This window comes from Gopherus flavomarginatus, chromosome 25 (genome assembly GCF_025201925.1).
Source record: "Gopherus flavomarginatus isolate rGopFla2 chromosome 25, rGopFla2.mat.asm, whole genome shotgun sequence".
In the NCBI taxonomy this organism is placed as follows: domain Eukaryota; kingdom Metazoa; phylum Chordata; order Testudines; family Testudinidae; genus Gopherus; species Gopherus flavomarginatus.
Window position 1 is genome coordinate 3,799,772 of NC_066641.1, and position 17,998 is coordinate 3,817,769.

Consider the following 17,998-nt stretch of genomic DNA (forward strand, 5'->3'; position numbering starts at 1 on the left):
CTGACTGAGGGAGTATCTGAGCCATTAGCGATTATCTTTGAAAAGTCATGGAAGACGGGAGAGATCCCAGAAGAGTGGAAAATGGCATGAGATTTGCCAATCTATAAAAAGGGAAATAAGGACAACCCGGGGAGCTACAGACCAGTCGGCTTAAGTTCTGTACCCAGAAAGATAATGGGGCAAATAATTAAACAATCCATTTGCAAACATCTAGAAGATAATAAGGTGATAAGTAATAGTCAGCATGGGTCTGTCAAGAACAAATCAAGTCAAACCAACCCAATAGCTTTCTTTGACAGGGTAACAAGCCTTGTGACTAGGGGGGAAGTGGTTGATGTGGTATACCTTGACTTTAGTAAAGCTTTTGATATGGTCTCATATGACCCAGGGCCAGCTCTAGGTTTTTTGCTGCCCCAAGCAAAAAAAATTTTGGCTCTCCCCCGTCCCAGCCCTGGGCTCCCCACCGTGCCCCTCTGCTGCCCCAGCCCTGGGCTCTCCCACACCCACCCACACCCCCTGCCGCCCCAGCGCTGGGCTTCCCCCTTTCCCTCCGCCCCCACCAGTGCCCTCCCCCCACCCCGCTGCCGCCCCAGCCCTGGGCTCCCCCTCCCACTACTGCCCCCCCACCTCCTACCGCCCCAGCCCTGGGCTCTCCTCCCTCCCCACACCTGCACCCTCCTTCCTCCGCAGCCCTGGGTCACTGGTAACTCGCTCCCAGGGTGAGTTATTCAGCAGGAATTTTGGATGTGCACAGAACACAGACAGATTGGTTCCCATATGGTTACAGAACTGCAGTAAAGTGGAACAATGTTCAGCTTGTGTGATTGGAGGATATCTGGGTGCATATTATAAGACTGTACTCCATAAATGAGGAAAAGTTGAGGTGCCTTTATTATTCTTTTGTTCCACTCTTTGTTTCTATGGGGAACTGTCTTCCTTTTAAACAAATAAAACTAAAAAAAAAAAAAGGCAATGGCTGTTGAAAGTAGCAATTGCAGTCCTAATAACCACTGGGAAGCATTTCTTGCTCAATTTTATCCTACTTTTTCTACAGCAAGTTACAGTGGATCAGTATATTTGATTTGGGAGAAATGAAGTAACAGCTGCTCAAACTGATCTTGAGCACTCCTGAATGTTGAGGTGTTCAAATCTGGAAGGCAGGTGCTGGAGGGGGTTGGATGGCTGTGGGCTCAGCGTGGGAACCCGGCAGCATGTATGCAGCAGCGTGTCTGGAGGTGCGCGGAGCCAGACACGCTGGTCTGAGTGGCACGGTAAGGGGGCTGGGGGGTTGGAGAAGGGGTAGGCGGTTCCAGGGGGGCAGTCAAGGGACAAGGAGCAGGGGGGTTTGGATGGGGCAGAGGTTCAGGGGGGCAGTCAGCAGTTGGATAGGCATGGCAGTCCCAGGGGTTTATCAGGGGACAGTTAGGGGGTGGGGGCCTGGGAGGAAGTTGGGGGGGGGTCTCAGGAGGGGGCAATTGGGGACAAGGAGAAGGGAGGCTTAAATAGGGGGTGGGGTTCTGGGGGGCAGTTAGAGGCAGGGATCCTGGAAGGAGGCAATCAGGGAACAAGGAGCAGCAGTGCTTAGACAGGGGGTGAGGTCCTGGGGGGCAGTTAGGGGCAGGGGTCCCAGGAAGGAGTGATCAGGGAGCGAGGGGGGTGTTGGATGGGTTGGGATTTCTGTGGGGGGCAGTCAGAGGGAGTGGATGGTGGCAGGGTGGGGCTTCCCTCCCCCTGGAGTGTCCTGTTTTTTGCATGTTAAAATATGGTCTCCCTACCATTGACAGCACACAGCCGTATGAGGTCCCGCTCCTGCCTTTCTAGTAGGTAGTGGCCAAGGGGATGCTGGGAAATGTAGTTCTTTCCCTGCTCCAGGGCTGGCTCTGTAGGCAGGGAGCTAATCAAGGAACTACAGCTCCCAGAGCCCCCTGTTGGTTCTCAGCTCCCATGCCGCCCCTGGCAAATGGGCTGCCCCAAGCAAGTGCTTGGTTTGCTGGTGCCCAGAGCTGCACCTGACATGACCGTATCATAAACAAACTAGGGAACTGCAACCTTGATGGAGCTACTATAAGGTGGGTACATAACTGGTCAGAAAACCATTCCCAGAGAGTAGTTATCAGTGGTTCACAGTCATGCTGGAAGGGCATAACGAGTGGGGTTACGCTGGGATCCGTTCTGGGTCCGGTTCTGTTCAATATCTTCATCAATGATTTAGGTAATGGCATAGAGAGTACACTGTGACAAAGTTCCTCCTCTACCTTAGTGGTTCCTGCACTTATTGGTGGATTTGCTCACCTCAGTGACCTTCCTCTCTGGTGGAATACACTGTCTGGGTCAACTCCTCCTGTGTCTGATCAGGAGTTGGGAGGTTTGGGGGAAACCCGGGCCTGCCCTCTACTCCGGGTTCCAGCCCAGGGCCCTGTGGATTGCAGCTGTCTATAGTGCCTCATGTAACAGCTGCATGACAGCTACAACTCCCAGGGCTACTTCCCCCTGGCCTCCTCCAAACACCTTCTTTATCCTCACCACAGGACCTTCCTCCTGGTGTCTGATAACGCTTGTACACCTCAGTACGCCAGCAGCACCCCCTCTCAGCTCCTTGCACCTCTTGCTCCCAGCTCCTCACACATGCACCTCACTAAGTGACTAGAAGGCTTTTAACTAGTTCCAGCCAGCCCTTGATTGGCTTCAGGTGTCCCAATCAATGTGGCTATCTCCACTGCCTTCTAGAAGGATCTTAATTGGCCCCAGGTGTCTTGATTAACCTGGTGCAACTGCCATTTGGTTACCAGGGTACCAGGGATTTGTTTAGCTTGGGGTTAACGTACCTGTTCCTCACTACGTTACCGTAGCCATCTGGCCTTGCCCCATCACATATCCCTCCCCTCTGCTCAACACCATAGAGTTGGGCAACTTGGGACACCAGGCAGTGTGCTTGTGATAGACCATCAGTGTTGCCGTGGTGGCATCCAGCCCTGTGCCATATGCGGAACTGGTATGGTTGGAGGGATAAGAACCACCTGGTGACCCTTGCATTCTTTTCCTTATTTCTCTGCATCCACTGGAGTGGTGCATGGTCCGTCACAAGAGTAAATTGCCGGCCTAAAAGGTAATAACGCAGTGTCTCCATGGCCCATTTGACAACAAGGCATTCTCTCTCAACTACTGCATACTTCTGTTCTCTTGGGAGCAGCTTTCTGCTTAGGTAGAGGATTGAGTGTTGTTCTTCTCCAATCATTTGCGACAGAACCACCCTCAACCCCAACTCAGAAGCATCTTTTTGTAAAATAAATTCCTTGTTAAAGTCCGGGGCTATGAGTATGGGGTCATAACAGAAGACCATCTGAAGGTCTATGAATGTCCCCTCTGCTGCGTCGGTCCACTTCACCATGTCTGGACCTTGGGCCTTCACCAGGTCCGTTAGAGGACTTGTCCTACTGGTGAAGTGGGGAATAAAATGTCGGTAGTAGCCTACCATGCCTAGGAACGCACAGACCTGCTTCTTTTGGGTGGCCGGGGCCAGTTTTGCATCACCTCTAGTTTATTAGTTTGGGGCTTCACTACACTCCTTCCTACAATATATCCCAGGTACCTAGCCTCTGCTAGCCCTATGACACGTTTAGCGGGATTAGCAGTGAGGCCAGCCCGCCTTAAAGTGCGTAGTACTGCCTCAACTTTCTCCAAGTGAGTTCCCCACTCTGGCATATGGATGATGACATCATCTAGGTATGCGGCTGCATAACTAGTATGGGGGCGCAGCAGCTTATCCATGAGGCACTGGAATGTGGCTGGTGTTAGGATATATTCAGGCCTATCTGCAAAGGCCTGTACTTCAAGAATTTAGGTGTATTCTTATCACTTAGCTAGTTATAGAGGTATAAAAAGAATCAAAATCACTGTCTGTGTAATGGCCTTCTCTTACTATAACAGGCTAAGGCCTTCAGCTAAGATGTAGTTAGGCAGCCATAAGCTGGGAAGTGTCTGGTCACATCCTCACATTCCAAACTAGTCACATTGAAATAAGGTGCTATTGGGCTGTTAGGAATACAATCCTGTCCTGATATTCCTATCACCTCCAGAGAAAGGGAAGAGCCTAGAAGATGTAAAAGAAAACTTAGTTTAATAGCATCCTGTCTCGCAAGAACTCATTATCAATAGACACAGCTGGAAAAAAGATGGTTACTCACCTCTGTAACTGTTGTTCTTCGAGATGTGTTGCTCATATCCATTCCAGTTAGGTGTGTGCGCGCCGCGTGCAGGTTCGTCGAAAGATTTTTACCCTAGCAACCCCCGGTGGGTCGGCTCGGTTTCCCCCTGGAGTGGCACCGCCATGGCGGCGGATATATACCCCTGCCGACCCGACCGCTCCTCAGTTCCTTCTTGCCGGAACTCTGACAGTGGGGAAGGAGGGCGGGTGTGGAATGGATATGAGCAACACATCTCGAAGAACAACAGTTACAGAGGAGAGTAACCGTCTTTTCTTCTTTGAGTGCTTGCTCATATCCATTCCAGTTAGGTTACTCCCAAGCTTTACCTAGGCGGTGGGGTCGGAGTGAGATGTCGCAGAGTGTAATACTGCGGAGCCAAAGGCTGCGTCATCTCTGGACTGCTGAAGCAGGGCATAGTGAGAAGCGAAGGTATGGACCGAGGACCAGGTAGCTGTATGACGTATCTCGTGGATGGGCACATGAGCCAGGAAAGCAGCAGATGAGGCTTGAGCCCTGGTAGAGTGGGCCGTGAGGTGGCTCGACGGAACGTGAGCCAAGTCATAATAGGTGCAGATGCACGATGTCACCCAGGATGAAATCCTTTGTGAGGAAACAGGAAGGCCCTTCATGCACTCTGCCACCACGATGAAGAGTTGAGGGGTTCTGCGGAAGGGCTTTCTCCGCTCGATATAAAAAGCAAGTGCTCTACGGACGTCTAGGGAGTGCAGCTGTTGCTCCCTGCATGATGAATGCTGCTTCGGGAAGAAGACCGGAAGGAAGATCTCCTGGTTAACATGGAAAGCCGATACCACTTTGGGGAGAAAGGCTGGGTGTGGAGGCAACTGCACCTTGCCCTTGTGGAACACAGTATATGGAGGGTCCGCCGTGAGAGCCTGGAGTTCAGAAACCCATCTTGCCGATGTGATGGCTACAAGGAAAGCAGTTTTCCAGGACAGGTACAGAAGGGAGCAAGTTGCTAACAGCTCGAATGGGGCCGACTTAAGTCTGGTAAGAACCAGGTTGAGGTCCCAGGTTGGGGCGGGGCGGCATACCTGGGGGTACAGGCACTTCAAGCCCTTGAGGAATCGAGATACCATAGGATGTGAAAACACTGAGCGGCCATTCTCCCCTGGGTGGAAGGTAGAGATGGCCGCCAAGTGCACCCTCAAAGATGATATTGCTAGGCCCTGTTGTTTAAGGGACCAGAGGCAGTCCAGGATGGTAGGGATGGGGGCCTCGGCGGGAAGAACATTGTGCTCTGCACACCAGCATGTGAAACGCTTCCACTTGGCCAGATACATTGCTCTAGTAGAAGGTTTTCTGCTTCCCAGGAGAACTTGTTGCACTGGGGCAGAGCAACGCAACTCAGAGTGGGTCAGCCACTCAGGACCCATGCCGTGAGATGGAGGGACTGCAGGTCTGGGTGACGCAGCTTGCCGTAGTCCTGAGTTATCAGGTCCAGGTGCAGAGGTAGTGGGATAGGGTCGGCTATTGACAGGTCTAGCAACATGGTGTACCAGTGCTGCCTGGGCCACGCTGAAGCGATCATGATCAAGTGGGCTCTGTCTCTGCGTACTTTCAGCAGGACCTTGTGGACGAGCGGGAACAGTGGAAAGGCGTATAGCAGGTGAGTCGTCCATGGTATGAGGAAAGCGTCCGCTATCGAACCCTGTGAGAGGCCTTGAAAGGAACAGAACATCTGACATTTCCTGTTCTCACGGGACGCGAAGAGGTCTACATGGGGAAATCCTCACTTCCAGAAGACCGAAAGAGTAACGTCTGGGCGAAGCGACCACTTGTGGGAAAGGAAGGATCTGCTGAGGCGATCCGCCAGAGTGTTCCGAACCCCCAGGAGAAAGGATGCTATGAGGTCTATAGAGTGGGCTATACAAAAGTCCCAGAGTCGTAAGGCCTCCTGGCAAAGGGTCGAGGACCTTGTCCCGCCCTGTTTGTTTATATAGTACATGGCTGTCGTGTTGTTGGTGAATATCGACACACAACGGCCTTGCAAGTGCTGTTGGAATGCCTGGCAAGCAAGGCGGACTGCTCTCAGCTCCCGGACATTGATGTGAAAGGCCAGTTCCTGAGATGACCAAAGGCCTTGAGTGTGTAGATGCCCGAGGTGAGCACCCCAGCCGAGAGATGATGCATCCGTCGTCAGGGATGCAGAGGGTTGGGGCGGATGGAACGGCAGCCCTGCACACACCAGGGATGAGGTCAGCCACCATTTGAAGGAACCTAGGATGCTCGGGGGAATGGTGACGATCATGCCTATGGCATCCCTGCCTGGTCGGTACACTGAGTTGAGCCACGATTGGAGGGGGTGGAGGCGCAGTTTGGCGTATTTCGTCACAAACGTGCAGGCTGCCATGTGACCCAGGAGACCGAGGCAAGTGTGAACTGAAGTCAATGGAGCAGCTTGCAGACTTTGGATGATGGCCACCATTGCCTGGAACTGGGCTAGTGGTAAGCAGGCCCTGGCGAGATTGGAGTCCAGGGTGGCGCCAATGAAGTCTATCCTCTGAGTGGGAGTCAGAGTGGATTTTTGTGCATTGATCATTAGGCCTAGATGTAGGAAAAGGTCCTTGACAATGCCGATGTGATGGGTCACTTGTGCCTCGGAGGTTCCTCGGATGAGCCAGTCGTCTAGATATGGAAAAACATGTACCCGACGACGGCGGAGGTGAGTGGCGACTACAGCCATGCATTTCGTAAATACTCTTGGGGCTGTAGAGAGGCCGAACGGTAGGACCATGAACTGAAAATGTTGGCGGTTGACTACGAACCGGAGGAACCTCCTGTGAGGTGGGTAGATGGCTATGTGAAAATATGCATCTTTCATGTTGAGGGCGGCATACCAGTCTCCAAGATCCAGGGATGGGATGATGGTCCCCAGGGATACCATACGGAATTTCAACTTTACCATGTATCTGTTGAGTTCCCGCAGGTCCAGGATAGGTCTGAGACCCCCTTTTGCCTTGGGGATTAGGAAGTAGCTGGAGTAAAACCCCTTGCCCCATTCGTGTTCCGGTACCTCCTCTATGGCTCCTTTGGCGAGGAGCGTTTGCATCTCCTGGAGGAGGAGTTGCTCGTGAGAGGGGTCCCTGAAGAGGAACGAGGAAGAGGGGTGGAAGGGGGGGAGTGAAATAAATTGGAGGTGGTACCCAAATTCCAGAGTGCGTAAGACCCAGTGATCTGATGTTAGCTGGGACCACACAGGGAGGAAAAAGGAGAGGCGGTTGGAGAAAGGAGGGGACGGATCGTTTGACGATACTGGTATGACGCCCTCGGGCGCACCTTCAAAAGGAGGGTTTTGGCCCTGTGGGTGGTTTGGAGGGACCTTGGTTCTGGTCCCCTTGATTGCCTGACTGCCTCCGGCGACCGGTTCTACCCCGCCATCTAGCAAAGTCCTGTCTCTGTCTGGGCTGAGGGTAAGAGCGGTGTGGCTGGGGGCGGAACGGCCTGCACTGAGTCACTGGCATATGCATGCCCAGCGAGCGCATAATGACCCTGTTATCTTTTAGGCTTTGCAGCCTAGGGTGTATCTTATCTGAGAATAGGCCTTGCCCTTCAAAGAGGAGGTCCTGGATTGTATGTTGGAGCTCCAGGGGAAGGCCTGAGACTTGCAGCCAAGATATACACCTCATAATCACCCCAGAGGCTAGGATCCTGGCTGCAGAGTCTGCTGCATCCAGGGAAGCCTGGAGGGAAGTTCTAGCCACCTTTTTTCCCTCATCCAGGATGGTCGCAAATTCCTGACGGGAGTCCTGAGGGAGCAACTCCTTGAATTTGTCAGCCGCCACCCAGATATTGGAATTATAGTGGCTAAGGAGGGCTTGTTGATTAGCTACATGGAGTTGGAGTGCCCCTGCGGAATAGACTTTGCGCCCCAGTAAATCCATGCACCTCGCGTCTTTTGATTTCGGGGCTGGGGCCTGCTGGCCATGGCGTTCCCTCTTGTTGACCAACTGGACAACAAGGGAGCAGGGAGGGGGATGGACATATAAATATTCGTAGCCCTTGGAGGGCACCATATATTTACGTTCCACTCTCCGGGAAGCAGTTGGAACAGAGGCCGGAGACTGCCAGATTGTGTTGGCATTGGCCTGGATTGTCCGTATAAAGGGGAGGGCCACTCTCGTGGGGGCATCTGATTTTAAGATGTCCACCACTGGGACCTCCACCTCCGGGACCTCCTCGACTTGCAAGTTCATATTCTGTGCAACACGCCTGAGGAGGTCCTGGTGGGCCCTTAGGTCGATCGGTTGGGGGCCTACCGACGATGTTCCGGCTACCGCCTCGTCAGGGGAGGAGGATGAGGAGAGACCTGGGACAAGCAGGTCAGTCGAGGACTCCTCTGGGTGGACAGCCTCTGTCTCCCTCGGGATGTGGGAGTCCTGTGGCTGGGTCGACACTTCCTCCGAAACAGAAGGAGGTGGGAGGCTAATAGTGGCCTCAGGCACCCAGTGCTCTGATGTGGCCGAGCGCGATGGGCCTGGATGCGCACCTTGGGCCTGATGGTATGCCTAAGGTGTCCAGAATGCCCACTGTTGAGGTCTGTGATCCTGAGCCTGCGGCTCGTGGAATAATGCGGCAGGCACATCAGCGTCTCTGTCTTGGGCATACGCACTGTCTGCCTGGGAAGACACGGACAGGTGCCAGGACGGCCAGGGAGGAGCTGAGACCGTGGTAAGTGTCCCTCTGTCTCACCGTCGGTGATCTCCTCGGCACTGGGGATTGGCACCTGGAGTCATACCAGTGCCGAGAGCGAGACCGGGACTGCGACCGGTGTGGTGCCGGGAGGTCGACCTGGATCTTGAATGTCGGCGACGGGAACGGCTGCGAGAGTTGCGGTGCCAGGAGCGGTGTTGGGAGCTGGAGCGGTACCAAGAGTACCAGGCCGGAGGCTGAGACATTGATCTGTGCCATGAGTATGACCGGTACCAGATAGGTGAGCAGTGCCGGGACTGCGAGCGGCGTCGGGACTGTGACCGTCCATGAGATTGTGAATGGCGCCGGGACCTGGATCGTGATCAGTGCCGGTCTGCCGTGCTGATGGAAGGAGGTCTCAATATAGTCGGTTTGTCTCTGGAGTGTAGTACCCGCGCCGCCGGTGCCGGGGGTTGAGGCAGGACAGACTCTGTCATGGCTACAAGGTCCCTGGCTGCGGAGAATGTCTCCGGTGTAGAGGGGACCGTAAGCTGAACGACAGGCCTCGGTGGGGAGCTCTCAGGGACTGGACTCGACGGCCCTCGTGGGACTAGAGTCGACGGTACCGCAGCAGTCGGTGCGACGGCAGGTGTAGGTGCCGGGCGGTCTGAACGAGGCTGCAATTGGTGGTGTCAAGGACACAGAGGTAGTGGAGGGCTTCAACCTCTTCTGCTTTGTGGAGAGAGATCGGTGCCAAGCAGGTCCCTGCACCGGAGATGGCCGGTGCCGCAGTGTCTTGGCGGTGCCGGGATGGTCCGGTGCCGGAGGAGCGCTGCTAGCAGATTGCTCAGTGCTCGGTGCTGAGAACGGAGGGTTCAAAGCTGCCTCTATGAGGAGATTCTTCAAGCGAAAGTCTCTTTCTTTCTTTGTCCTTGGTTTAAATGCCTTGCAAATACTGCACTTATCCATAATGTGCGATTCCCCAAGGCACTTTAGACACGAGTCGTGGGGATCGCTAGTGGGCATCGGCTTATGACAGGCCGAGCACGGTTTAAACCCTGGTGAACCGAGCATGGGCTCCGGCACCGGATGCGGGGAAAGGCTAATGCCCAAACCCCCTGAATTATATACACTAACTATCTAAGAACTATTAAACTAACTGTAACTGTAGATAAAACCAACTATATACAACAAGATAGCGAAGAATAAGGAGTAGCTAGGGGAGTGGAGGACACTAAGCCGCGCTCCACTGTTCCAACGACCAACAAGGGCGGTAAGAAGGAACTGAGGAGCGGTTGGGTCGGCAGGGGTATATATCCGCCGCCATGGCAGCACCACTCCAGGGGGCGACCCAGCCGACCCACCGGGGGTTGCTAGGGTAAAAATCTTCTGACGAACGTGCACGTGGCGCGCGCACACCTAACTGGAATGGATATGAGCAATCACTCGAAGAACTCTTATGTCTGTATAGATGTAGTTGTGAAATCTTCACTTCTGTCTTGTTTTGTATGTTTATTTGCATAGTTTCTGTCTGGTTCTGTAATTGTTTCTGTCTGCTGTATAATTAATTTTATTGGGTGTAAACCAATGAAGGTGGTGGGATATAATTGGTTAAATAACCATGTTACAATATGTTAGGATTGGTTAGTTAAATTTCAGTAAAATAATTGGTTAAAGTATAGCTAAGCAAAACTCACGTTTTACTATATAGTCTGCAGTCAATCAGGAAGTGGGGGGGAATGCGAACAGGGACTGGGGATGAGGGAATTAAAATCATGTCTTGCTAAGGGGGAAAAATGGGAACGGGGAACGGGAACAGGGACACAGACAAGGCTTTGTGGTGTCAGAGCTGGGAAGGGGGACACTAAGGAAGGAAACTGGAATCATTTTTGCTGAAAGTTCACCCCAATAAATATCAAATTGTTTGTGCCTTTGGACTTCGGGTATTGTTGCTCTCTGTTCATGCGAGAAGGACCAGTGAAGTAAAAGGGTAAAGAAATAAGTCCCCTAACATCTTGGTGCCGGTGACTTGGATGCATCGCATCAGATAGGTGAGTGGCAGCCTGTAAGTCCCCCTCCCCAACAGTCCACGCAGCTGCTTGGAGGGGGTATAGCGAACTCTCGTGATGCTAGCTGCGGGTTCTGGCAAGCCAGGGTAAAGGATTTTTTGAATAAATGGATAAGAACAAACCAGGGCCCACACCAGGTGCAGGGGTCAGCCTGGGATAAAATTAAAAAGAAAGTGAAGAAAGTGTTAGGGGACCCAAAGGAATGAGGGGTGGCTAAGAAGCCCACCCATTCTTTGGTATATGGGTAGTAAAAAAAGGTCCTTGACCATGGGGACTGGATGCCTTCCAGGGAAAGGAGGCACTTCAGTCCACTTCTAAGAGGTTTGAAGTAAGAGCAGCATTATGGGAAGCTGCCAGTAATCTTTCAAGTTTGGTGCTGTTTCAGCAGGGGCTGCTGAAGTGTTTTAAATTAGTTAGGGTGGTTAAAGATGATTTGGCACAACATGATTTAGAGTCAGAAGCACAGTTAACAGACACCTTTAGAGACAGGAGCTGGGACTTGGTCCTGGGTAAGTGAAGAAAATAAAAGGTTTCAATGTGGAAAATGGGGGTTGTTACCTGCTCCTGCAAACCCTGCCACTCTTCTCCCAGAGCCAGAATGAGAACCTGGAGGTGAGGGTGTCATAAAAAGATAGCTAAGGGTTAATGTCTCTTTCACCTGGAAAGGGATAACAAACAACACCTGACCAGAGGACCAATCAGGAAACAAGACTTTTTCAAATCTGGGTGGAGGGAAGTTTTGGGTGTGAGTTCTTTGTCTTGGTTCGGTGACCCTCTCAGCTCTGAGAGTGATCTTTCTATCTCCAGGCTTTCTAATCTTCTGTTTCCAAGTTGTAAGTACAAGGATAGTAAGACAATAGGTTTATATTGTATTTACATGTGTGTAGTTGCTGGAATGTGTTAAATTGTATTCTTTTTGGATAAGGCTGTTTAGTCATTTTTTCCTTTAAGCAATTGACCCTGTATATTGTCACCTTGATACAGAGACCATTTAATGTCCTTTTTCTTTCTTTTTAAGACCTGTTTGAGTGTTTTTCACTGGTTAAGGCTAAGAAACGAAGGGAGGGGGAAAATCTCTTTGTGTTAGATTTACTAAGCCTGACTCTGCATACCCTCTGGGTGAGGGGGGAGAGAGATTTGATCTCTCAGTACTTGTGTTTCAAGGACTTGAAGCAGGGAGGGTGGAATCCTTTGTTTAGATTCAGGGAGCTTGAATCTGTATATCTCTCCAGGAACCCAGGGAGGGAACACCTGGAGGGGAAGAGGGAGAAGGGAAGTGGGTTATTTCCCTTTGTGGTGAGACTCAGGGCATCTGAGTGTTGGGGGTTCCCCAGGGAAGGTTTTGGGGGGACCAGAGGGTATCAGGCCCTAAAATTCCTGATTGGTGGCAGCGATATCAGATCCAAGCTGGTAACTAAGCTTTGGAGGTTTCATGCTAGCTTCTCATGTTCTGAACTCTAAGGTTCAGATCTGAGTAGGATAGTTATGACAGAGGGTTCCCAGCTCTTCCAAGCTGGGGAGCCTACTCTTGGTTCAGGTCTAACTATATCCTTTTCTTCCTTTCCTCAGTTTGCTTAATTTGCTGCTGGTAGCCTGTACTTTAAACTGACCTAACAGGCTTAACTGGTTTCTTTCCACTTTCCCCCCCCCCATCCCTGCCTTTCCACACTTCTGTTTTTCTGAAGTTTTAATGGAGGATACTTTGGATACTTATGTAAAATGTTTTTGGGGTTTGTTTGTTTGTTTTTGTTTTGTTTGGGACAAAGTATGACAAAGGTCTGCTGTATTCCACTGGAATTTTTAAGGTAAAAGATCCATGGGTAACCATGGAGACAAATGTTTTACTGCCTTTTCAATAGTCTCAAGGTAAAGATAGCACAGGTTAAGGCAGCTGTGTGGCAATAATTGTACTTGGTGGCTGAGTTGTTAGAGACAAAGTGCACTATCTTAAAGAATTAAATGTAGGAGTAAGTGATTTAAAAAAGTAAGTTAAAAGTTAAAAATACCTTTTGCAAAAATTGATAATATAGGGTTTGAAGGAAAGTAAACATTTGGAAGTTGTAAAAATGGTACAGGTAACAGTTGTGGTGTTAAAAATAGCAAGTTTTTGGTTTAATAATAAAACCCAGTTATATAAATGTAATTATGTGCAACTCTGTGCAGTCACATTGCATGAAAGCTTGGTAATTAAATTATACAGGGGGTCAGGTAGAGTGGCTACTACCATCACTATGCTTCTGTCCCCAGAAGTCTTTACAGCTATTTTAAGGAAAAATGGGCCCTTTTCCCACAAAAGTGGTCTATAAGGGACTGCTGCAGCCAGCAGGCGAAGAATTAATCTAATCAAAATTATTTAACTATTGGGTAATGTAATCAAAATCACTAAAGGAATGTCAGGGGTTTCTGCTGGAACTTGACTGCCCCGGCTGTCTCTGTATAAGATGGGAGTGTAAGCAGGGTACAGTTGTGTAAAAAAAGTAATCACAGTGCAAGGGACGTTAGACAAAATAAAATTGTGTGCATAAGAAAAGGAAAAGGGGAGCAATGATGGAAACATATAATATAATCGGTTAAATAACCATGTTACAATATGTTAGGATTGGTTAGTTAAATTTCAGTAAAATGGTTGGTTAAGGCAGGAGGAAAGCAGAACTCAGTTTTACTACATAGTCTGCAGTCAATCAGGAAGTAAGAGGGGAATGGGAACAGGGACTGGGAGTGAGGGAATTGGGATCATGTTTTGCTAAGGGGGGTAATGAGAACAGGGAATGGGAACAGAGACACAGGCAAGGCTCTGTGGTGTCAAAGCTGAAAAGGGGGACACTAAAGAAGGAAACTGGAATCATTGCTTGCTAAAAGTTCACCTCAATAAACATTGAATTGTTTGCGCCTTTGAACTTTGCGTATTGTTGCTCTCTGTTCATGCAAAAAGGACCAGGGAAGTAAAAGGGTAAAAAAATAAGCCCCCTAACAGCTGGGGCCCCGTGTAGCCCAAAAGGGAGGACAGTGTACTGGAATAGGCCGTCCGGGGTGGAGAACACTGTCTTTTCTTTAGCTTCTTTGGTCAGGGGAATCTGCCAATACCCCTTTGTCAGATACAGTATAGTCAAGAATCGGGCACTACCCAAATCGGTCAACCAGTTCGTCGATGCGTGGTATGGGGTGTGCATCGAATTGGGATACTTCATTCAGTCAGCGAAAGTCATTACAGAATCTCGTGGTACCGTCAGGTTTAGGCACTAGAACGATTGGACTGCGCCACTGACTGTAAGATTCTTCAATAACCCCTAATTCTAACATTTTCTTTACTTCGGCCTTGATTTCTTTCTTTTTGGCTGCTGGGATTCGGTAGGGTCTCAGTGTTACCTTGGCTCTGGGGATTGTGCGGATATGGTGATAGGTCTCTGTCGTCCGCCCCGGTTTTGTAGAGAACACATCTCGGTTGCGATTAATCATGTCGGCTGCCTCGATCTTTTGGATCGGCGTCAAGTCGGGTGATATCCTCACTTGCTGATATAAGTTCTCCTCGTGGGGAAGGGTCTCCTGGTGACTAAGCATGCCTCTCGATCATGCCAAGGTTTTAGAAGATTGATGTGATAAATTTGCTCCGGTTTTCTGTGGCCTGGCTGCCGCACCTTATAGTTTACCTCTCCCACGGCTTCAATCACTTCATAGGGTCCCTGCCACTGGGCCAACAGCTTGCTTTCTGCTGTGGGCACCAGGACCATTACTCGATTCCCTGGTTGGAACCATCAAAGCTTTGCTTGGTGGTTATAATGGGGTCGTTGGGTCTCCTGTGCTTTCTCCAAGTGTTCCCGTACAATGGGTGTAACTCAGGCTATCTGATCCCTCATCTGTAGTACATGCTCGACTATGTTCCTTCCAGGGTTTGGCTCCTCTTCCCGGGCTTCTCTGGCTATATCCAATATGCCCCGGGCGTGGCGCCCAGATAGTAGTTTGAATGGAGAGAAACCTGTGGAGGCTTGTGGGACTTCTCAGATGGCGAACATGAGGTAAGGCAATAGGGTATCCCAATTTTTCCCATCCTGGCTCACCACTTTCCTGATCATGGCCTTGAGGGTCCTATTGAACCTTTCCGGAAGGCCGTCTGCTTGTGAGTGGTATACAGAGGTCCATAGGGCTTGTACATGGAGCAATGAACAGAGATCTTTCATCAACTTGGACACAAAAGGTGTCCCTTGAAGAGTCAATATCTCCTTGGGTAGCCCAACCCGGGAAAAGATCTGTACTAGCTAATTAGCTATTGTCTTGGAAGCTGTGTTGCATAGGGGGACAGCTTCTGGGTATCAGGTTGCATAGTCTAGTACAACCAGTACATGTTGGTGGCCCCGAGCTGTTTTCTCTAGGGGCCCAATCAGATCCATGGCTATGCGTTCAACTGGTACCTCTATTATTGGAAGAGGTATCAAAGGGGCCCGCAAATGTGGGCGAGGGGCTATGTAGCTGACACTCCGGACAAGAGGTGCAGGAGCACTTGACATCTTCATGTACCCCTGGCCAGAAGAACCTCTGCAGGATCTGGCAGGGAATTGACCCGACTACCCAAGGAAAGCCCCTTTCGTAGCAAACACCCAACCCCAACCCTGGAAGGTGGGACAGCCAACCCCCTGGAGAGTCCTAGCTGGAGGAAGAGGGGGCTGAAAACCAGTGGAGACCCCAGGAGGAAGGGATTGGCCTGAGTGGGGGGGAACCCTGGGAGTAACCCCCCTAACCCACATGATAGGGGAATGATTAGAAACAATTTTAGCTGTTATGTATGTGGGGAGTGGGCACACATAGCAGCACAGTGTCCCAGCACCGAGGAGCCTAGGCAATGTAACTTGGGGGATTGGGAGGTCCTGTGCTCCCGTATCTACCCTGCGCGCATTGCATTAGCTCCACATAACATAACCAGGCTAGTGAGGATAAATGGAGCAGAGACTACAGCGCGTGTGGACTCGGGGAGTGCTATCACCCTTATATTGGGTAAGCTGGTAAAAAGTAGTCAGCTGCTACAAGCCAAACGCGTAGCAGTGACGTGTGTGCATGGGGCCGTGAGTCATTATCACACCATCCCGGTAACTATCTCCATTGCCTTCTAGAAGGATCTTAATTGGCCCCAGGTGTCTTGATTAACCTGGAGCAACTGCCATTTGGTTACCAGGGATTTGTTTAGCCTGGGGCTAACATACCTGTTCCTCACTACTTTACTTTAGCCATCTGGCCTTGCCCCATCACAACCCTTATAAAGTTTCCAGCTGATACCAAGCTGGAAGGGGTTGCAAGTGCTTTGGACAATAGGATTATAATTCAAAATGATCTGGACAAACTGGAGACATGGTCTGAAGTAAATGGGATGAAATTCAATACGAACAAATGCAAAGTACTCCACTTAGGAAGGAACAATCAGTTGCACACACACAAAATGGGAAATGACTGCCTAGGAAGGAGCACTGCGGAAAGGAATGTGGGGGAGGTCATAGTGGACCACAAGCTAAATATGAGTCAACAGTGTAACACTGTTCCAAAAAAAGTGAACATCATTCTGGGATGCACTAGCAGGAGTGTTGAAAACAAGACACAAGAAGTAATTCTGCTCTATTCCGCGCTGATTAGGCCTCAGCTGGAGTATTGTGTTCAGTTCTGTGCGCCACATTTCAGGAAAGAGATGGAGAAATTGGAGAAAGTCCAGAGAAGAGCAACAAAAATGATTACAGGTCTAGGAAACATGAGCTATGAGGGAATATTGAAAAAATTGGGTTTGTTTAGTCTGGAGAAGAGAAGACTGAGAGGGGACATGATAACAGTTTTCAAGTATTGTGGCAGAGCTCTGACCTTGCCTCTGTGGGTCCTGCACTTCTAGGTGGTTATTGCTAGACTCAGTGGCTCACTGTGACCCTCCATGTAGCCCTTCTCTCTCTAGGGCGAAGATCACAGTCTGCTGAGCCCTTTTCATCATAGGCCAGCAGGGAGGTTGGTGAGAGAATTCCCACAGCCTCTGTTGTCCCTGGGGGCTTATTTCAGAACAGTTTAGCCTCCTGTCCTGACAGGGGCCTGACTCTCCCTCCCTGGAGATGTTCTTGTAGTGGTGGGTTGGGGAGAACCCAGGCCTGCCCTCTACTCTGGGTTCCGGCCCAGGGACCCTAATGGTAGCAGCTGTTGGCAGCCAACCTTTCACTGCCAGAGTTGCTACATTTCCCTGGGCCACTTCCCCACAGTTCTCCTGCTTCTCCCTTACCTTAGGGCTCCCTTACCGATGGTTTGAGGGTGTCTTCATTAACCAGCCCTTCAGCCACACTTCCTCTCCTCTGGCTCCCTGGCTCTCCTCTGCCTGACTGGAGTAAGCCCTTTTTATAGTATCAGTGGGGCTTTAATTAGAGTCAGGTGGTCACATTAGCTTAATGGCCTCACCTGATTCTTTGCAGGTTAATTAGAGTCAGGTGTTCTCATTAGCCTGGAGCAGCCCCTGCTCTGGTCAGTCAGGGAATAGAAAACTGTTAATCCAGTGGCCAGTATATCTGCCTTCTGCTATTCTGCTGTACCCAACTGGCCTGGGTCTATCATAGTACATAAAAGGTTGTTACAAGGAGGAGGGAGAAAAATTGTTCTTCTTAACCTCTGAGGATAGGACAAGAAGCAATGGGCTTTAATTGCAGTAGGGGAGGTTTAGGTTGGACATTAGGAAAAACTTTGTAACTGTCAGGGTGGTTAAGCACTGGAATAAATTGCCCAGGGAGGTTGTGGAATCTCCATCATTGGAGACTTTTGAGAGCAGGTTCAACAAACACCTGTCAGAAATGGTCTAGATAATCCTTAATCCTGCCATGAGTGTAGGGGACTGGCCTAGATGACCTCTCGAGGTCCCTTCCAGTCCTATGATTCAGCACATGGGCAGAAGCCAGGGAGTCCTGAGCTCAGTCACAGCTCTGCCCTGAGCAGCATTAAGGGTACATTGCACTCCCAGAGCCCTTCACAAAGAGCCACTAGTCAGGCAGGTTAAATCATTAGCCACACTGAACAGCTGAGAGATAGAGACCTAGAGACGCTCAGTGTGTTTCTACTGCAACCACTGAG

At 50.4% G+C, this 17,998-nt stretch overlaps 1 protein-coding gene across 1 annotated transcript in view; it reads right to left on the reverse strand.

Annotated features, from left to right (window-relative positions):
• Window positions 1-17,998, reverse strand: part of LOC127040576 (alpha-2-macroglobulin-like protein 1) — a 101,928-nt gene that overhangs the window by 30,584 nt on the left and 53,346 nt on the right. The gene's annotated exons all lie outside the window — the stretch shown is intronic.